This window comes from Scyliorhinus torazame, chromosome 17 (assembly GCF_047496885.1).
Source record: "Scyliorhinus torazame isolate Kashiwa2021f chromosome 17, sScyTor2.1, whole genome shotgun sequence".
NCBI lineage: Eukaryota > Metazoa > Chordata > Chondrichthyes > Carcharhiniformes > Scyliorhinidae > Scyliorhinus > Scyliorhinus torazame.
In genome coordinates this window covers 121,393,104-121,413,232 of record NC_092723.1, presented here as the reverse complement: position 1 = coordinate 121,413,232, position 20,129 = coordinate 121,393,104, and the positions used below count along the sequence as shown (strand labels likewise).

General features: G+C 50.4%; 1 protein-coding gene across 3 annotated transcripts in view; it reads right to left on the bottom strand.

Annotated features, from left to right (window-relative positions):
• card11 (caspase recruitment domain family, member 11) overlaps positions 1–20,129 on the bottom strand; it is a 367,235-nt gene that overhangs the window by 144,837 nt on the left and 202,269 nt on the right. The gene's annotated exons all lie outside the window — the stretch shown is intronic.

Here is a 20,129-nt window from a genome sequence, read left to right as displayed (position 1 = left end):
CTCAAGTTACAAATACGGCAAATGTTGAATATTCCCATGCAATGTGGGGAAACGTTGAGCCTGCTGACACTCGCAACACTACCGAACACTGTCACAGCACAATGAATCATTTCAATTTTCCTATTTAATTTTGGCCTAATTTAGTAGCTATGCCATGAGAATAATGCAAGCAGGCACTCTTCTTTATTGCTTTCATACTGCTTTTGACTTGCCAGTGACAGATAGTTGGCATTATCCTCAGTAACGCTCCAAGTATTGAATTAATCCTTGTTGAGAAATAGTAGTAGCATTGTGCTAACAGTAGTCTGCTCAGTTATTATAGCCATTACTGGCCTTAAGATGTTCATAACAGGTCAACCGTGGAAGAGGATGGCAATGAGACCCTCTACGCCTGTATAAGGCAATATAATGCATCCTGTGGCAGTTTATATTGTTCCCTTTGTGCACAGTATCAAGACTGCATTGCAAATCCTGGAAAGGTTTCAATGCTGTGATCATATGATATGGTTCATGTGACAGCCATCAACTGCTCAAGGTTTGCTCTCATGGTTTACAATAGCACCTGAACCACGCAGTGATGTTATTGCCTTAACTGCTACCAGATATTCATTCTTCTTCATGGTCATGATCTGTTATTAGTCTCAGGTTATCCATTAGTGTATGAAATATTTTTGAGACACAGAATGATACACTGTGCGAGTAAAGCTCTGTTGGGCCTGGGCAAGGTGTTGGTGCTTCAGTGGAAATTGAGGACAGAACATCTTCTCAAATATTTCATAGTAACATTCTAAAACGTGTATTTACCCGATTATCATGGCTGAAGAGCATTAAACCTAGGCACATAATCCCATATAAATTAATAGAAATCCACAAATGATGAGTGAAATATCCAAAAACATCTTGAAAATCCAAACCTCAGATTTTGATAGGTTTTCAAGCTTTTACATAGAAGTCCTTCGGCTGAATTCTCCATTCCTGAGACTAATTGTTGACACCGGGGCAGTATTCGTGGACATCCACGACAGCAATACTGGCGCCGCATCTGGACCGATTCAGCGACTGTTGAGGGGCTAGCACCAGCGCCACGTGGAGCACAATCGATTCCAATGAGAAATGGTGCGGGATCCGCCAGGTCCGTGATTGACCCTCGGAAGGCTGACAAGCTGTAGCCATGTATACGCACTTCATTCCCCACACACACTCATCCCAGCCGACAAAATAGCACTGGTTGCACTGGAGCGCGCCCATCCTACTGATGGGGCCAGAGGGCACCTATGGGGTAGCCTGGGGAGACACCCATATGACCTGTGGCCCTAAGTTCACAGTGGGCAGTCAGTGGCATGCGCAGCTGCACTCCTGCCTTACAGGCTGCGGCAACGGTGTTCCATGCCCGTCCACCCTGACCCCCATCCCACCTCCAGGGCACCCCCCCCTCCCCCCGCTACTCACCCCAGCCCTGGCAGAAGCCCCCATCCCCTGGCCAGCAGCACGACAGTCAGCACACTATAGCGACGTTGGACACTTTCCGTTCCCCCTCTCTCTCCCTCAGCAGCCATGGCGCCTGTTTCATGATTTTTAAAAGCACAAGTGAACCTCACCGTCGGGTATTCACCCTGGTGGATGCGGAGAATCCCGGAGGCTCCGGAGAATACCGGGTCAGGTCTGCTAATGATAAACGGTGTTTACTGTACATGTGGAGTGGAAAGCATTGAAGCCACTGTTGAGGCACTGGAAAATTGCGATATAGCCTGAAACCGGCGCCCGCCATGGTTCTGACTTCAAATCCGATTCTCCGTCCAATCGCGTTTCCTGATTCCGGCATCAGCCGATGGAGAATACCTCCCCATATCTTTCAGTCGTGCATGTGTGACCACATTGTACGTTGAGTAAGAGATAAAATACTGATTAGAACATGGGCCACTACGTGGTTTTCACCCAGTCAGAATATCTTATTCTAGCAGTGATATGCTTAACACCCAGCAACAGCTGTGTGTCGGTCATTGGTAGCAAATGCATCTCTCATTCATGGGGTTGTAGATTCAAGATTATCTGCTCATTATTACATTGGTAAGTACCCATTGGCTACTAAGTATTTTGGGAGGTTCTAAGGTTATGAAAGCTGCTCTCAAAATGCAAGCCTTTCTTCTTTTATTGCTATTATTAATAGATAGGCAGTGATCCAACATTAAGGGCTGGATTCTCCGTTCTGGAGGCTAAGTGCTGACGCCAGCGTAGTATGTGTAGAATTTCACAACAGGAAATTTGGCGCCAAACTCTCACCGATTCCGGAACCAAGTGAGGGGCTAGCACCGGCGCCGAGAGAAAGTCCCGCAGATCGCGCCAAAAACGGCCACAGAATGGCCGAGTCGTGGGCCACGCATGCGCACGCCTGACGACCTGCATGGACGAACCGTGCAACATGGTGCCGGCCGTGCACGAACTCAACCCGCCAACTGCGACCTCACAGCCCACCCCCCTGGCCATCCCCCACCAGTCACTCCAGCCCTAGCAGAAGCCCCCCTGACCAATGGTATGGATCCTGGCTGAGTGTGGAGTCACTGAACACTGTCTACAGCCGGCATGCCAGGTTTCCACACGGTCAGGACCACACGTGACCTGCGCCGTCGGGAATGATGCGACCATCAATTCATTCGAAGACACGTGGAGAAGTAAACCATGGTTTTAATCAGCTTAGAACTGAGCCTGCCTGTGACCGGTACAACACTGAAGAGTCAGCTGCTCTTATACTTCCTCTAAAGGGGTGGAGCAATGGGCGGAGCCCGTACATGCCCCAACATATCCCCCTGAAGGTGAAGCCACACAATGGCCCATAGGTGGAGCCCACAGGGTTAATAACATAACACAGTGCACTGGTGAATTATCAGTAATTATACATTCACCACATTTAAAAAATGAAGTCCGTCGGGGGTGACGGGCTCATAGATTCAGTCGGTCCGGTGCCCGGATCGTACGTTGTGACCGCTGAAGCACTGGTGTTGCAGCCGCTTGGGGTGGCTGTGGAAGTGGGTCCGGTGCGGGCACAGGCGTGGACTCTGGGAGCGGCTCTTCCGGAGCTTCATTCCTGTGGACCGGTGCGGCGGGTGGGAGGGAGCGCGGGAACCATAAGGGGTGGGGGCGCTGAACATGGGAGGTTGGACAGGACATAGTGTGGGGGATGCAGTAGTGGTAGTGGTAGTGGAGCCTGCGGGTGCCAGGTCCCGGAGGGAGACGGTATCTTGTCGGCCATCGAGGTGTTCGACGTACGCATAGTGTGGGTTGGAGTGCAAGAGCTGGACCCTCTCAACCAGGGGGTCGGTCTTATGGCTCCGAAAGTGTTTTCGGAGGAGGACTGGAACCGGCGTCATCAACCAGGGCGATGCGCGAGGTGGACGAGTTCGTCCCCTTCCAGGTGGAGAGCGACGCCTCAAATGTCGCTCTCGCCGCCACCCTCAACCAAGCAGGCAGACCGGTAGTGTTCTTTTCACGCACCCTCACCACCTCTGAAATTCGACACTCCTCGGTCAAAAAAGAAGCCCAAGCCATCGTGGAAGCCGTGCGGCACTGGAGGCACTACCTCACTTGTCCTAGTCACCGATTAACGATCAGTTGCCTTCATGTTTGACAATACGCAGTGGGGCAAGATCAAGAATGATAGGATCTTGAGGTGGAGGATCGAACTCTCCACCTATAACTACGATATAGTATATGGTCCTGGGAAGCTCAACGAGCCCCAGATGCCCTGTCCCGCGGCACATGCGCCAGCGCGCAAGGTGACCGACTACAGGCTATCCAAGATGACCTCTGCCATCCGGGGGTCACCCGGCTCGCCCATTACATCAAGGCCCGCAACCCGCCTTACTCCACCGAGGAGGTCAGAGCTAACCAGAGACTGCCAAATCTGTGCGGAGTGTAAACCGCACTTCTAGCGACCAGATAAGGCCCACCTGGTAAAGGCATCCCGGCCCTTTGAACGCCTCAGTATGGATTTCAAAGGGCCCCTCCCCTCCAGTAACCGCAACATGTACTTCCTGCACATCATAGATGAGTTCTCCCGCTTCACGTTTGCCATCCCCTGCCCCGATACGACCACCCCCACTGTCATTAAAGCTCTGCATAGTGTCTTCACCCTGTTTGGTTTCCCCAGATATGTCCACAGCGACAGGGGCTCGTTGTTCATGAGCGAACTGCATCAGTACCTGCTCAGTAAGGGCATCACCACGAGCAGGACTACCAGTTATAACCCCAAGGGAAACGGGCAGGTAGAGAGGGAGAACGCGACGATCTGGAAGACCGTCCTACTGACCCTACGATCCAGGAATCTCCCAGTTTCTCACTGGCAGGAGGTCCTCCCTAATGCGCTCCACGCTATTAGATCCCTCCTTTGCACGGCCACAAACCAGACACCTCATGACCGCTTGTTTGTTTTCCCGAGGGGAGCTACCTCAGGGGCCTCGCTTAGACCATAAGACATAGGAGCGGAAGTAAGGCCATTCGGCCCATCAAGTCCACTCCACCATTCAATCATGGCTGATTTCAACTCCATTTAACCGCTCTCTCTCCATAGCCCTTAATTCCTCGAGAAATCAAGAATTTATCAACTTCTGTCTTAAAGACACTCAACGGCCCGGCCTCCACCGCCCTCTGTGGCAATGAATTCCACAGACCCACCACTCTCTGGCTGAAGAAATTTCTCCTCATCTCTGTTCTAAAGTGATTCCCTTTTATTCTAAGGCTGCGCCCCCGGGTCCTAGTCTCCCCTGCTAATGGAAACAACTTCCCTACGTCCACCCTATCTAAGCCATTCATTATTTTGTAAGTTTCTATTAGATCGCCCCTCAACCTCCTAAACTCCAATGAATATAATCCCAGGATCCTCAGACGTTCATCGTATGTTAGGCCTACCGCCTTGATGCAGTTGAAGACCTGGCGGGCCTAGGCTGTTGGTGGAAAGAGGGTGGCCTTAAATAGTGGGCGGGCTTTGTCCGCATACTGGGGGACCCACTGGGTGTAATAGGAGAATTATCAAATGCACCTCTTCAGGGCCTTGGGACAGTGAGGGAGAGGGAGTTGTAGGAGGGAGCGCATACGGTCAGGGTCGGGCCCTAGGACCCCGTTTTCCACGACGTAGCCGAGGCTGGCTAGCCTGGTTGTGCGGAAAACGCATTTTTCCTCGTTGTAGGTGATGTTGAGTTTCTGGGCGGTTTGGAGAAATCGGTGGAGGTTGGTGTCGTGGTCCTGCTGATCATGGCCACAGATGGTGATATTGTCCAAGTACGGAAACGTGGCCCGCAGCTCGTACTGGTCCACCATTCGGTCCATCGCTCGTTGGAATACCGAAACCCCGTTCGTGACGCCAAAGGGGACCCGGAGGAAATGGAAAAGGTGGCCGTCTGCCTCAAACGCCGTGTAGTGGCGGTCCTCCGGGCGGATTGGGAGCTGGTGGTAGGCAGACTTCAGATCCACCATGGAGAACACGCGGTAGTGCGCGATCTGATTTACCATGTCTGCAATCTGGGGAAGGGGGTTCGCATCGAGTTGCATAAACCGGTTAATGGTCTGGCTATAATCAACCACCATCCGGAACTTTTCCCCGGTCTTGACGACCACCACCTGAGCTCTCCAGGGGCTATTGCTTGCTCCTATGGCCCCCTCCTGCAAGAGACGCTGGACCTCGGACCTAATGAATGTCCTGTCCTGCATGCTATATCACCTGCTTCTGGTGGCTACTGGCTTGCAATCGGCGGTGAGGTTTGCGAAGGGGGGGGGGGGGTCGATTTTTAGGGTCACAAGGCTGCATATGGTGAGCGGGGGCAGGGGCCCTCCGAACTTAAGAGTTAGGCTCCTGAGGTTGCACTGGAAGTCGAGTCCCAAAAGGAGAGGAGCGGAGAGGTCTGGGAGCACATATAGTTGAAATTAGCGTACTCAGCGCCCTGTATCGCTAGGGTTGCAGTAGTGCACCCTTGGATTTGCACCGAGGCGAGGGAGATGGTTTGGTGTGTCGGTAATATTGGGAGCGAGCAGCGTCTTACCATATCCGGGTGAATGAAGTTCTCTGTGCTCCCGGAGTCGAAAAGGCAAGGTTAACCCGGACGGCCATCATGGAGCTCCGGAGGTGCTTAGGTCGTGACTGGTCCTGGGTGACCGCACTGAGTTGTGGGTAGCCGGCGGCGTGGTCGGAGGTGATGGGACGGCCCCGCGATTGCTGTCCGTGTAGGTCGTACGCATCGAGCGGCGTAGCAGATGGCGGCTGAGAGGGCGGGCCCCGTTGGTCGAGCGTGGCGGGTGGTGAGGAAGATGCCGTCCAAGATGGCGGCCCCCATGAGTCGCACGTGTTGTGCGGAGGCGGGGTCGGCAGACACGCTGCCACATTGCGGGGTTTGCGGGCCTGTGAGTCTGTGGATCGGGTCTGTGAGTTCGAGTTCTTAGACCTGGCCAGGCAGACCTTGGCGAAGTGTCCTTTTCGCCCGCAGCTGCTGCAGTTCGCGTTGCGGGCCGGGCAGTGCTGTCGGGGGCGTTAGGACTGGCCGCAAAAATAACAGGGTAGCCCCCCATGATGGGCGGGCGGCCACGCAGCACAGGCCTGGGGTAGCCGCTGGTCGGGGGCCCACGAGGGGGTCGCGTGATCGGCCGGGAACGCAGTAAGGCTCTGAAAAGTGACCACCAGAGAGGTAGCCAGTTTTACCGTGTCATCCAGGTCCTGGGCCCCTTTTTCGAGCAGGCACTGTCTCACATACTTCGATCGGACCCCCGCCACGTAAACATCTCGGACGGCGAGCTCCATGTGCTGAGTGGCCGTAACGGCCTGGTAATTACAGTTGCGCGCGAGGGCTTTGAGGTCGCGTAGGTAATCATCTAGCGACTCCCCGGGATGCTGGCGGCGAGTGGTGAAGACGTGTCGCATGTAGACCTCGTTCACAGGCCGCACAGAGAGGCGTTCGAGTAGTGCGAGGGCCTCTGTATAGGAAGCGGCTTCGTCGAGCTGGACAGAAATGCGATGGCTCACCCATGCGTGGAGGAGGCACAGCTTCTGTTCGTCAGTGACGGATGGTGTAGACGACGCGGCGAGATAGGCCTTGAAGCATCGAAGCCAATGTGAAAACATTTCTTTCGTCTCCGCGGCCTATGGATCGAGTTCCAGTCTGTCAGGTTTGAGGGCTGATTCCATCGTAGTATTTTAAGCTGATTAAATTGATGCGACCATCAATTCACTCGAAGACACGTGGAGAAGTAAACCGTGGTTTTAATCAGCTTAGAACTGTGCCTGACTGCGACCGGTACAATACTGAAGGCGGCCCCGCAGGTCGGCAGCTCTTATACTTCCTGTGACGGGGTGGAGCCATGGGCGGAGCCCGTACATGCCCCAACATATCCCCTGTGGGTGAAGCCACACAATGGCCCAGAGGTAGAGCCCACAGGTTTAATAACATAACACAGTGCACTGGTGAATTATCAGTAATTATACATTCACCACAGGGAACTCGGCCCATCGGGGGAGGAGCATCACGGGTGGGCCAGCCAATGACACGCCAACGGTGTTGAAACGGCGAGTGGCGCGTGTTATGATGATGCCATTTCAGAGGGGGCGGAGCATGGCAGACCAGCGTCAAACCGGTGCCGGCCCCGATTTTGGCATGGGAATCCATTCTCCGCCCGATCGGCGATCACGATTTCGGCGCCGGGCTACGGAGAATCCCGCCCAAGAACTAGGAGCAGGAATAGGCAATTCAGCTCCGCCATTCAATATGATGATGGCTGATTGCCTCTCAGCTTCAACCCCACCATCCTGCCCATTCTCCATAATCCTTCAGCCTATTACTCATTAAAATTCTGTCCATCTCCTCAAATTTACTCAATGTGCCAGCATTCAGCGCACTCTGGGGTAGTGAATTCCACAGATTCACAACCCTTTGAGAGAAGTAATTTCTCCTCATCTCTATTTTATAACTGCTAACCCCTTATCCTAAAACTATGACCTCTTGTTCTAGAATGCTTTGTCAATACCTTTTATCATCTTAGACATCTCAATTAGATCTCCTTGCATTCTTCCAAACTCAAGAGAGAATAGGCCTAAACTGTTCAATCTCGCTTCACAAGGCAGACCCCTCATCTCTGGAATCAATCGAGTGAACATCTAGACTTTGGAGGCTGATGTCTCTTTGAGAATGCTATTTCTCACAGTGCATGCCAAAATTCAGCACTCAAACTTACAAAATGTATTTTGAATCTCATAAAGTTAAAGCAGAGGGTGTTCTGCTGATTTGTCAATGAATCCTCAATGCCCTGAGTAAAATATCTACACACTGTCAGTGATGTCTGACTGACCCCTTGTGATGCTGCTGCCTTACGGTGGCCAGTAGGAGACAAGTTACAATTTTAATTGAACTCCCTTCTGATGTAATGTCATGAAGTTCCAGTCCAGTGATTTCACGAATTGGGAACATTGTTCCAGTGTCACTGGAGCAGAACGTCATGATGACACAGTGATAATTAAACAATGTGTTAGATTCATTCAATAGATGGGATTTCTTCAGAAGATGCATAATTAAAGAGCAAATATAATTAGTCATTTGGTTTGGTGTCTACATTAAGTATTACTAAATTCTCTTCCATTATAAAGCAGAAATGAACAGATGTGATCTCACCAGATATAACAACAGAACAAAGTAACTTTACAATTCTGTTATTAACATCTTCACTATAACTGGGGCTGGATTCTCTGGTTTTGGGACTATGTCCCCACGCTGTCAGAAAAACCGTGGCCTTTCACGCCAGAAAAACTGGCGTGAAAGGGCCACATATAGCCCTGCAGGGGGCTAGCACTGAACCATCATAAAACTAGCAGCTTTTGCTGCAGATACGGGCCTCCGCGGCCGCGTCGTGTTCCATGGCGGACTCAGACCGCGGAGCTGGACCTTAAACATAGTGCCCCCAATCGGCCGCACGTCAGATCTGGACCGCCCACCCAAAAATTGCCCGGTCCCGTGTAAGGCTCCCCCCTGCCCTCCTATCGGGCCGCCCCCCGACCAGGGCGGACGTGGACTGAGTCCGCAGCCGTCAAGCTAGTATCCCGACCAGCAGAACCATGTTAGATCCATGCCGTCGGGGCTTTAGCCGGTTGGGGGCGGGCCTCCAGCAATGGCCGCCGGAAGGAGATATGCGGCGCGCGTACTTTTTTTCTGGGCCGGAGAATCGAGTAACCGCCGCTGTTCCCCATTCCATGCGGGGAAATGGGTTCTCCGCCCCGGCGCTGGCCACAATTTCGGCGTCGGGGTGCGGGGAATCCAATCCGAGATCTTTCACTGTGACGTGCTTTATCCCCAGAATTTGACAAAACCTGTTTTGAACACTCCCCCGATAGATTTGGGTAATTAGTGATGATAAAGCACAGATTGTATGTGTAGTAATCCACAGGAGGCAGGGGTTCCGTCACCACACCAGTATTTATTTGCAATAACTTGTATACAAGAGCAGCTCCAAACAGTGCTGCTAGCATTCCAGTCAACTTAAGACTGCCTCACAAAGCCTACACAGGTGTTTATATGGGCCCCCTCAATGAGCTATCATTGAGGGAGCTCATTCTCCAATTGGAGGGCCCTGTTTGGGACTCTACCGTGCCTTTGACCCACGTTGGTCCATTCCCAAAATTCTTGACCCAAACCGGTGCCCCCACCTGGAAATGTCTCTGCTGCCGACTATTATCATGCCCCCTGCATTGGACCTCCTGTTGTTTCTCCACTTTTCCCATTAACTTTGGGAAAAGGAGACTCAACCTCGTTTGCAGCCGCCTTCCCATTAAGAGCTCAGCTGGCGGTATGCCCATTGTGGAATGCGGTGTGGTCCTGTAATCAAACAGCCAGCGGGAGAGCTTTGTGTCCATTGACGCTGCCGGCTGCTTCTTGAGTCCCGCTTTTAGTGTCTGGACCGCTCTCTCTGCCAGGCCGTTGGACGCTGGATGATAAGGGGCCATTTTGATGTGGCGGACTCCGTTTCCCTTTAGGAATTTTCCAAATTCCCCACTTGTGAATGACGTTCCGTTGTCCGACACCAATACCTCCGGAAGTCCATGTGTTGCAAACGAGGCCCTGAGCTTTTCAATTGTCGATGCTGTGCTTGCCGCGTTTACCCGGTGGACGTCCAACCATTTGGAGTGGGCGTCCACTATCACCAAAAACATTGAGCCCATGAAAGGGCCGGCGTGGTCAATATGCAGGTGGGTCCACGGTCTGCCTGGCCATTCCCACGGGTGCAATGGCGCAGCTGGTGGCACTCTTTGCCCCAGTTGGCACTCCTGGCACCGACGTACCAAGGCTGCTATGTCTGTGTCCAATCCTGGCCACCAAACGTAGCTTTGATCTAGCATCTTCATTTTAGACACCCCTGGGTGTCCGTTACGTAACTCAGTTAAGATTGCCCGACGGCCCTGAGCTGGGACTATTACCCGGACTCCCCATAACAGGATACCATCTTCTACGGTTATTTGGTCCCTTCTGCTCCAGTATGGGTGCATCTGGGGCTCCACTGGTCTCTCCAGTTCCCCTGTTAGCAGTAAATGCTGGTTTAGCTCACTGGGCTAAATCGCTGGCTTTTAAAGCAGACCCAGGCAGGCCAGCAGCACGGTTCAATTCCCGTACCAGCCTCCCCGAAGAGGCGCCGGAATGTGGCGACTAGGGGCTTTTCACAGTAACTTCATTGAAGCCTACTCGTGACAATAAGCAATTTTCATTTCATTTCATTTCAAATGCTTCATCTTGGCTAAGACTGGGTCTTTTTGCGTCCACAACCGAATATGTTGTGCGTCCACTGGTAGAGTGTTCAAAAAATTTAGAGTCATTACAGTCTCCTCTACTTTCGGTATTAGCGGCGGGGTGTCTGGGAGGGGAAGTCTGCTCAAAGCATCTGCATTTGCTACTCGCGTTCCCGGTCTGTGCTCCAGAACGTATCTATACGCCGCCAGTAGCAACGCCCAGCGTTGGATTCTAGCTGATGCAATCGGGGGTATTGACTTGTCTTCTTTTAATAACCCTAATAACGGCTTATGGTCCGTCACTATGGTGAATTTCCGCCCGGACAGATGCTGGTGAAATTTTTATACTGCAAATATCACCACCAGTCCTTCCTTCTCGATTTGGGCGTACTGTCTCTCAGCCATCACCAAGGTCCTCGAAGCATGGGCTATTGGCCGTTCTTCCCCATTCCTTCCTCTAAGGGCTAAGACAGCTCCTACCCCGTAAGGTGATGCGTCACACGTGACCACCAACTCCTTCCTTGGGTCATAATGCTCTCGGACATTTTCGGATGACAGCTGTTCCTTAATGTCCCTAAATGCTCGGTTTTGGCGGGCGGACCACTTCCATTCTTGTCCCTTTTTTAGTAGCTGGTGAAGGGGTTCTAGGATGGACGCCCTATTTTCAATAAATTTGCCATAATTTGTTACCAATCCTAGACATGATCGTAGCTCCTGGACCGTGGTGGGAGCTGGGGCTTCTTTTATTGCCCTTACTCGGTCTTCCAATGGGTGTAAGCCCGACTCGTCTACTTTATATCCCAGGTACATCACTTGTGGGGCCAGAAAAACAATTTTTTTTCTTTTCAACTGTACGCCTGCCTTTGCGAAACGCCTGAGCACTTCCTCCAGGTTCCTTAAGTGTACCCTATTTGTCCTACCCGTGATTAAGACATCGTCCAAAGAAATCGCCACCTGCGGTAGTCCCTGCAGAATATTTTCCATCTTACACTGGAACATAGCACAGGCTGATGACACTCCGAAGGGTAGCCTAGTATAACGAAAAAGCCCCTTCAGGGTGTTGATCGTAGCGAACTTCTGGGAGTCCTTGTCCAGTTTTAACTGCAGGTAGGCGTGGCTCATGTCCAGTTTCGGGAACAAAAGCCCACCTGCCAATTTGGCATATAGGTTGTCTATTTTCGGGATCGGGTATTTGTCCAGCAGTGCGTATTTGTTTACAGTCTGTTTGAAATCTCCACAGAGACGTATCGAGCCGTCTAGCTTCAAAATTGGTACCACCGGCGCTGCCCATTCCGAGAACTGTACTGGTCTGATAATGCCGTCGCGCCCTAACCTTTCTATTTCGACATCTACTTTCTTCCTCAATGCAAAAGGCACCGGCCTGGCCTTTCAAAATTTCGGAAGGGCTTCTGGGTCCACGTGCAAAGTTGCTTTGGCGCCTATAATTTCCCCCAAACCTTCTTGGGAGACCTCCGGGTATTTTTGGAGTACTCCACTCAACTGCCCACTTCCACTCTGGAAAATTTTCATCCAATCTAAGTTTAAGTCTTTCAGCCAGTTCCGTCCTACTAAGTTCAGTCCGGAGCCCTCTACTATCGTCAATGGTAATCTGAGCAATTGTTTGTCATATTCCACGGGTACATGAGCCGTGCCTAGAACTTCCAGGGGTTCCCCCGTGTAGGTTTTAAGTTTCGTCAATGTTTTTGTTAGGGTTAGTGGCTGGAGTCCATCTTTGATTTTTTAAAATGCTGCCACTCCCATTACTGATACGGCCGCACCCATGTCTATTTCCATTATTGTTGGCCGACCGTTCACCCGTGGGGTAATCTTAATAGGTTCAGCTTTCTTCAAAGAACAAAGAACAAAGAACAAAGAAATGTACAGCACAGGAACAGGCCCTTCGGCCCTCCAAGCCCGTGCCGACCATACTGCCCGACTAAACTACAATCTTCTACACTTCCTGGGTCCGTATCCTTCTATTCCCATCCTATTCATATATTTGTCAAGATGCCCCTTAAATGTCCCTATCGTCCCTGCCTCCACTACCTCCTCCGGTAGTGAGTTCCAGGCACCCACTACCCTCTGCGTAAAAAACTTGCCTCGTACATCTACTCTAAACTTTGCCCCTCTCACCTTAAACCTATGCCCCCTAGTAATTGACCCCTCTACCCTGGGGAAAAGCCTCTGACTATCCACTCTGTCTATGCCCCTCATAATTTTGTATACCTCTATCAGGTCGCCCCTCAACCTCCTTCGTTCCAGTGAGAACAAGCCGAGTTTATTCAATCGCTCCTCATAGCTTATGCCCTCCATACCAGGCAACATTCTGGTAAATCTCTTCTGCACCCTCTCTAAAGCCTCCACATCCTCCTGGTAGTGTGGCGACCAGAATTGAACACTATACTCCAAGTGTGGCCTAACTAAGGTTCTATACAGCTGCAACATGACTTGCCAATTCTTATACTCAATGCCCCGGCCAATGAAGGCAAGCATGCCGTATGCCTTCTTGACTACCTTCTCCACCTGTGTAGCCCCTTTCAGTGATCTGTGGACCTGTACTCCTAGATCTCTTTGACTTTCAATACTCTTGAGGGTTCTACCATTCACCGTATATTCCCTACCTGCATTAGCCCTTCCAAAATGCATTACCTCACATTTGTCCAGGTTAAACTCCATCTGCCATATCTCCGCCCAAGTCTCCAGACAATCTAAATCCTGCTGTATCCTCAGACAGTCCTCATCGCTATCCGCAATTCCACCAACCTTTGTGTCGTCTGCAAACTTACTAATCAGACCAGTTACATTTTCCTCCAAATCATTTATATATACTACAAAGAGCAAAGGTCCCAGCACTGATCCCTGTGGAACACCACTGGTCACAGCCCTCCAATTAGAAAAGCATCCCTCCATTGCTACCCTCTGCCTTCTATGGCCTAGCCAGTTCTGTATCCACCTTGCCAGTTCACCCCTGATCCCGTGTGACTTCACCTTTTGTACTAGTCTACCATGAGGGACCTTGTCAAAGGCCTTACTGAAGTCCATATAGACAACATCTACTGCCCTACCTGCATCAATCATCTTAGTGACCTCCTCGAAAAACTCTATCAAGTTAGTGAGACACGACCTCCCCTTCACAAAACCGTGCTGCCTCTCACTAATACGTCCATTTGCTTCCAAATGGGAGTAGATCCTGTCTCGAAGAATTCTCTCCAGTAATTTCCCTACCACTGAAGTAAGGCTCACCGGCCTGTAGTTCCCGGGATTATCCCTGCCACCCTTCTTAAACAGAGGAACAACATTGGCTATTCTCCAGTCCTCCGGGACATCCCCTGAAGACAATATTGTATAACTGTTCCCCTTCGGAGGAGGATGGAGGATGGGGCATCTAGGTTGTGTACTTCCCTGCGTCCCCACCTGCTATTCCTCTTTTGCCACCTCCTTCTAGGGTTTCTGTCGCTGTTACCCCACTCTGTCTGGTGCCAGAAATGGTCCTTCTCTGTTGGGGGAGTCTCAGCCGGTAGTTCCCTCTGTCTCCAGTTAGTCCTAGCAGACTTGGGGGCAGTTCTGGGGTTTTCCTTTGGCCCTCTGTTCCTCAGGCTTTTCCTGAGGGCAGCTATCTGGTAGCTGGACCCATTGTGGTAGTCCCTCTCCCAGGTATCTACCTCCATTGGCGTGCCCTGTAGTTCCTGCGCCCCACTTGCTGCCTTTTCTAGGGACAGTGCGAGCTGTAACGCCCACCTGCAGTCGAGCTGCGTTTCCGCCAACAGGCGCTTCTGTATTTGGAGGTCGTTTATGCCACACACTAACCGGTCCCGAAGCATTTCATTTAGCGTCGGGCCGAACTCACATTTTTCCGCCAGCCTTCTCAGGCGGGTCAAGAAATTCATGACTGACTCTGTCTTCCCGGTTCGTTGTGCAGAATCTGTACCTATGCAAAATGAGGGGTGGTTTCGGGTCATAGTGCTCTTCCACCAATTTTGTTAATTCTTGGAACGGTATCGTGTCCGGCGTATCGGGATAAGTTAGACTACGTATAATGGCGAAGGCTGAGGGTCCGCATGCCGACAGCAGTATAACCCGTTTCCTTCCGTCCTCCGTTATCTCATTGGCCTGGAAAAAGTAACACATTCTTTCCACATACTGGGACCAGTCCTCAATAGTCGGGTCGAATGCATCCAACTTCCCAAAAAGAGGCATTTTTGAAAGAGCAAGGCTTACCCTCCGAGAGCGGCAGCTGGTCTCCGCAAGGTTCTTTGTTTACCTCGTCGCCACTGTAATAATCCACAGGAGGCAGGGGTTCCGTCACCACACTGTATTTATTTGCAATAACTTAGATACAAGAGCAGCTCCAAACAGTGCAGCTAGTATTCCAGTCAACTTAAGACTGCCTCACAAAGCCTACACAGGTGCTTATATGGGTCCCCTCAATGAGCTATCATTGAGGGAGCTCATACTCCAATTGGCCAACCAATGATGCCAATTGGAGGTCATTACAGTATGGGTGGCTGGTTTCTTTTTTTTCCCGTTTAAAAAAAAAAATTTAAGTACCCAATTCTTTTCTTTCCAATTATGGGGCAATTTAGTTGGGGCATTTCACCTACCCTGCACATCTGTGGGTTGTGGGAGTGAGATCCACGCAGAAACGCGGAGAATGTGCAAACTCCACATGGACAGTGACCCGGGGCCGGGATCGAAGCCGTGAGGCAGTAGTGCTAACCACACTGCCAATGTGCCACCCCCAAGTTTCTAAACAAGCACAGAGATAGAAAATCCTTAATCCACATCCATCTTGTTCATCACTGTCAACAGATTTTATTGTCCACTAGCCCACAGGTTCTCATACTGCTGTGAGGGCGTAACCCCGCCCCCGCCCCCACCACACACACACGAGAGGCATGAGGGAGGAATGATGACAAAGTCATCAGACTTGGAGAACACCATCGGATAAGTTCACCCCCACCTGCTCCAGCAACACCTCCCCAGTCAGCTGCTTCTTATTGACGCTGACAGCTGCCCCACCAGTTCCACTTGAGCACAGGATTTGGTCCCAGAGAAGCAACTGTAGCAGCACACAAGATTCTGCGGTAAGATGTTGTCAGTAATAATTCACGTGTGTAAGGTTTATATTGTACCATCAAGTAGTAAGGAGATTAGTGGCTTTAGTTTGAACTTTTCTGGTTCTCAGTTTATTTCCACAGAGAGCTTGCTGCAAGATAATATTTAGATTTGTTTGGCACAGCTGACTGTATTTTAGGTGATACTCTAAAAGGCACACAAAACCACAATGGTTGGACGACAGTTATGGGTGTACACAAAGGGTCACAGAACTTCTTTCCCAAACGATAAAGGATTTTTATGAAGTTACTTGCCAGTAACTGGGTGTGTGGTTGAAAATCCTTAATGGACTGATTGATGCTATTTTAACACTGGAAGGTTACATTGGTGTTTAAATAACCCGATCATAAAGTCCAAGTTGTTATTTCATCGATTGAAGTTCATTTGAACACTTAATTAGAAGTAACTACAATCATCATTAACATCCTTGCTCCTTTCTGTCCTCTCCTTTTCCGAATGTTTAAACAAATAGTCTAAAACGCTAACTATGATGGAGAACATGTTAATGGCTTGATTTTGAAAAGAAATTCTGACGGAAAGATCTTATTTTGATGCCGTTGTGAGTAAGACTCCACATGCAGTATAATCTGGGCGCGATCTAACCCAAAACAAATCAGAGTCCGCTCTGGGTGAGGTTAGCGGGGTCATTCCCAGCACTTGTACCGCTGGGAACGACCCCGCTATCTATCTGCACTCTGTTGTGCAGATATGTTCGATAGCCTCAATGAATGGAATCTTTCTTTCAATGAATATAATCCCGTCAGAGATGAGAACACTACCAACTGAGTCATGCCTGGTGAGGTCAGCCACAGGATATCAGAGTCAGAGCAGCATAGGTCAGAGGCTGGGAGAGGTTGCCAAGGTCATTTTCGGTTTGACGTTAAGGGAAGTTAAATAAGGACAAGTATTTTGAATTCAGCACACTGGAAGACAGGGAGCCAGTCAAAGTCATGCAGTGAGGGTTAAAGGAACAAGTCAGACAGGAGGCAAAAGGCAAAGTGCTCGTCTAGTTGGAATTTGTGTGGGATGGAGTGCAGGAGACTGGTCAGCAGAAACTGAAGAAATTAAGCTTCAGATAGCAAAAGTGTGGATAAAGCACTTTTATATTCATAGGATGTCAGAAAATAATAGAGTCTAATGGCTACTATTACTAAAGGAGCAAACTGGAAGTCATAAATACAAATTTTTGCATAAGTCCATTGAGGAATTGAATGGAATAATTCTGCTAACTTGGGGGCTGGAGAACTGTGGTGAAATGCTAACTTGTATACTATTCAGCTTGAGGGAAAGTTATTCACTCCCTGTCTAGTATTTGCACAATTCCAACCTAACAGCTCTTAATGCCCGCTAAGCCACTGTGAAAAGAATTACCATCAAGTACCACCTTGCTCTTTTCGGACCAACTAGAGCAGAAAGTGTGGCCTCGTCAGTTCTGCCAAAATCCCAGGATTGGGAAACAGTGGTAACTTCAGCAATGTTTTAACCTCCATGAAGACCACGGGGAAACCATTGCTGATCTCCCCGTTGGGCTTGTGAGGTACGAGTTTCCCAGATTGGGGGAGGAGGCCACCCAGCTGGAGCTCGTTACAAACTAACATAAAAGCTGGCCCAAAGCAGGGCCTGGTGTGGTTAGTTCTCCCAGCAAGGCCTATACTGTGTCCGAGTTACTGCCTTGGGCAGAATATTGTATATAGTTAAATAAACCTCTGTTCTCATACCGCTGACTTCCTCAACTTAATATATGAAAAGGACGGTAACAATTTCTACATTAATTGGTCCTCTGAAAGGGGCTGCTGGGAGAACTGTGCACAGAGTTCTATTTTCTTCAGCTCAGTGTAAGTGTAAAATCACTAATCTAAGTATTCAAAGAATAACAAATTGCATTCATCCAATGCTCGTCACTTACAAGAAACCTCAGAGCAGTTAATATTAGTAGACAAAATATTTATATTGTTTTGATAGCAAATCTTTCTTTTGAAAATATTTTTACTGGGTTTTTAACAGTTTATATCAAAGGTACAGAGTAAAACAGGAACATCACACGTATTAACACAGATTAACATACATGTTGAGCTTATCTTCCAGAGTGCGTATATTAAGGTCAAAAAGCTGGTCGAGATAGATACAAGGGAAATAGCAAGAGAAAAAAATTACAGAGAAAAACGGCAGCCTAGCGTCAGCTGGGCCAGACAGGTGCCCTCTGGATCGCATGGGGCTGATAGCTCGAGGGAGCTTTTAGATATTTTTGGTGGGGGAAGGACCCTGTTTGGGAGCACCTGGTGGTCAGCTAATACCACTATGTGGCCCTGCCCCCCGCCTTGGTTACCACCTGGTACTATGCCATGTTGGAGGGGTGGGGAGGAGGGTGGGGCATGTCCACTGGGTGGGCTCGCCACTGCAATTGTTTTTGCCTATTGCTCTTTGACCCTTCAGGTTCTCTCCTTCTGCCTATCCTACGTTTCCTGTGGTGTCTTGGGTGGCGCTGCCGATCGCCAGCCGAGCCGGACCCTCCTCCGGGCGATCAGGGAGGCAAAGGTTAGGGAGTCCGCCCATCCCCCAATGAAGAGCTCTGGCTGTTTTGAGAAACCGAAGACTGCCACTAGTGGGCAAGGCTCCACCTCCACTCCAACAACCCTGGATATGGCTTCGAAGAATGACATCCCGTACCCGACAATTCTGGGGCAGGACCAGAACATGTGGGTATAGTTGGCCGGGCCCCCCTGGCACCGTTCACACGTGTCCTTCACCACCGGGAAGAACCGCTCATTCTTGTTCTAATTAAGTGTGCCCGATGCACCACCTTTAGTTGAGTTAGGCTCAGCCCCACACACACAGGTAAAGTTTGCCCTGTGCAGTGCTTCGCTCCAGAGTCCTCCATCTATCTCCCTGCCTACTTATTCTTCCCATATTTCCCTCGTCTCGTCCAGGGGTGAGCGTACCTCTTCCAGCAGTAGTCCATACATGTCCGCACAGTTCCCGCCTCCTAGCTTGCCCACAGTCAGTAGACAGTCTAGTAGAGAGGGTCCTGGTATCAGGGGGAAGGTCATCGTCTTCTTGCGGAGGAAGTTTTTGATTTGATTGCACGTTAGTTCATTCCCTTTCAGGAGTTGGAACTTGTCCGTGAGTTCCCCTAGGGTCACTACTCTTCCTTCTATTTACATGTCTCCTACTGTCAGAGTCCCTTTGTCCTGTCTCCACGTTTTGAAGGAGGTGCCCATTGTCGTGGGAGTAAACTTGTGATTTTTGAAGATGGGGGCCATAGTGGACATCTCGGTTAGACCGAAGTGGTATTGCAGTTGATTCCATGTTTTCAGTGTGGCTACTAGCACTGAGCTTTTTGAGTATCTGGCCCAGGGGGGGAATAACTTTAATGAACACACAAACTCCTCCAAAGTTCAATGTCCCTACTCTCCTCCCAGCCCATTGTCCTTCATAAACTCCATCCCCTCCTCTCACATGCCAAAATAGTACTCTCGCTTCTGGAAAGTCACCCATAGGCAGGCCGGGGACAATACTCCAAACTTCATCCCCATTTTAAAGAAGGCTGCCTTGACCCGGTTGAACCCGGTCGGTTCCTTCGCCAGTTCTGCTCCCAGGTCTTATTCCACCCGCAGCTTATTCCCTTCCCAGGTACATTTTCTGATCTGCCTCGTCCATCAAAGAATATTTTCCTTGTCCAGAAAGCGGTGCAAACGCACCACCATTGCCCTTGGCGGCTCACCCGCCTGCAGCCTCCTCATCAGCACCCTGTGCGCTTGGTCAGCCCCCTTGGGCCCGGTCAAAGGCCCCGTCACCCATTAATTTCTCCAGCATCTTAGCCACGTACATACCAGCCTCCGCACCTTCTGGCATCCCAATGATCCTGAGCTTTTGTCTTCTGGAGCAATTCTCCACCTTCTCCTTCAGCCTCTTTTGGGTCTGCCGCATCATCCCCATCTCAGCCACCAACGAGGCCAACTGCTCCTCGTGCTCTCCCACTGCTTCCTCTATTTTCTTGATCGCCTTGCCCAGCCTCTGCTCTACTCTCTCGATCCCCGGCTAAATCAGCTCCATCATCTTTGCCAGATCTTCCAGGGCCTCTTTCTGCCACTGGCAAAACTTTTCGTTGAGTAACTCGATTAACTGCTCTGTGACCACTGGACCGGCAGAACAGCCCCCTTGCCCCCCACCATTTTATCCTGTGGCGCACCATGAAGAATCTCCTGCTCCAGCAGCTCTTTCCTTCTTGCCCCACTCCTAGTCCGTGGATCCATCCACCAGCCACACCAAA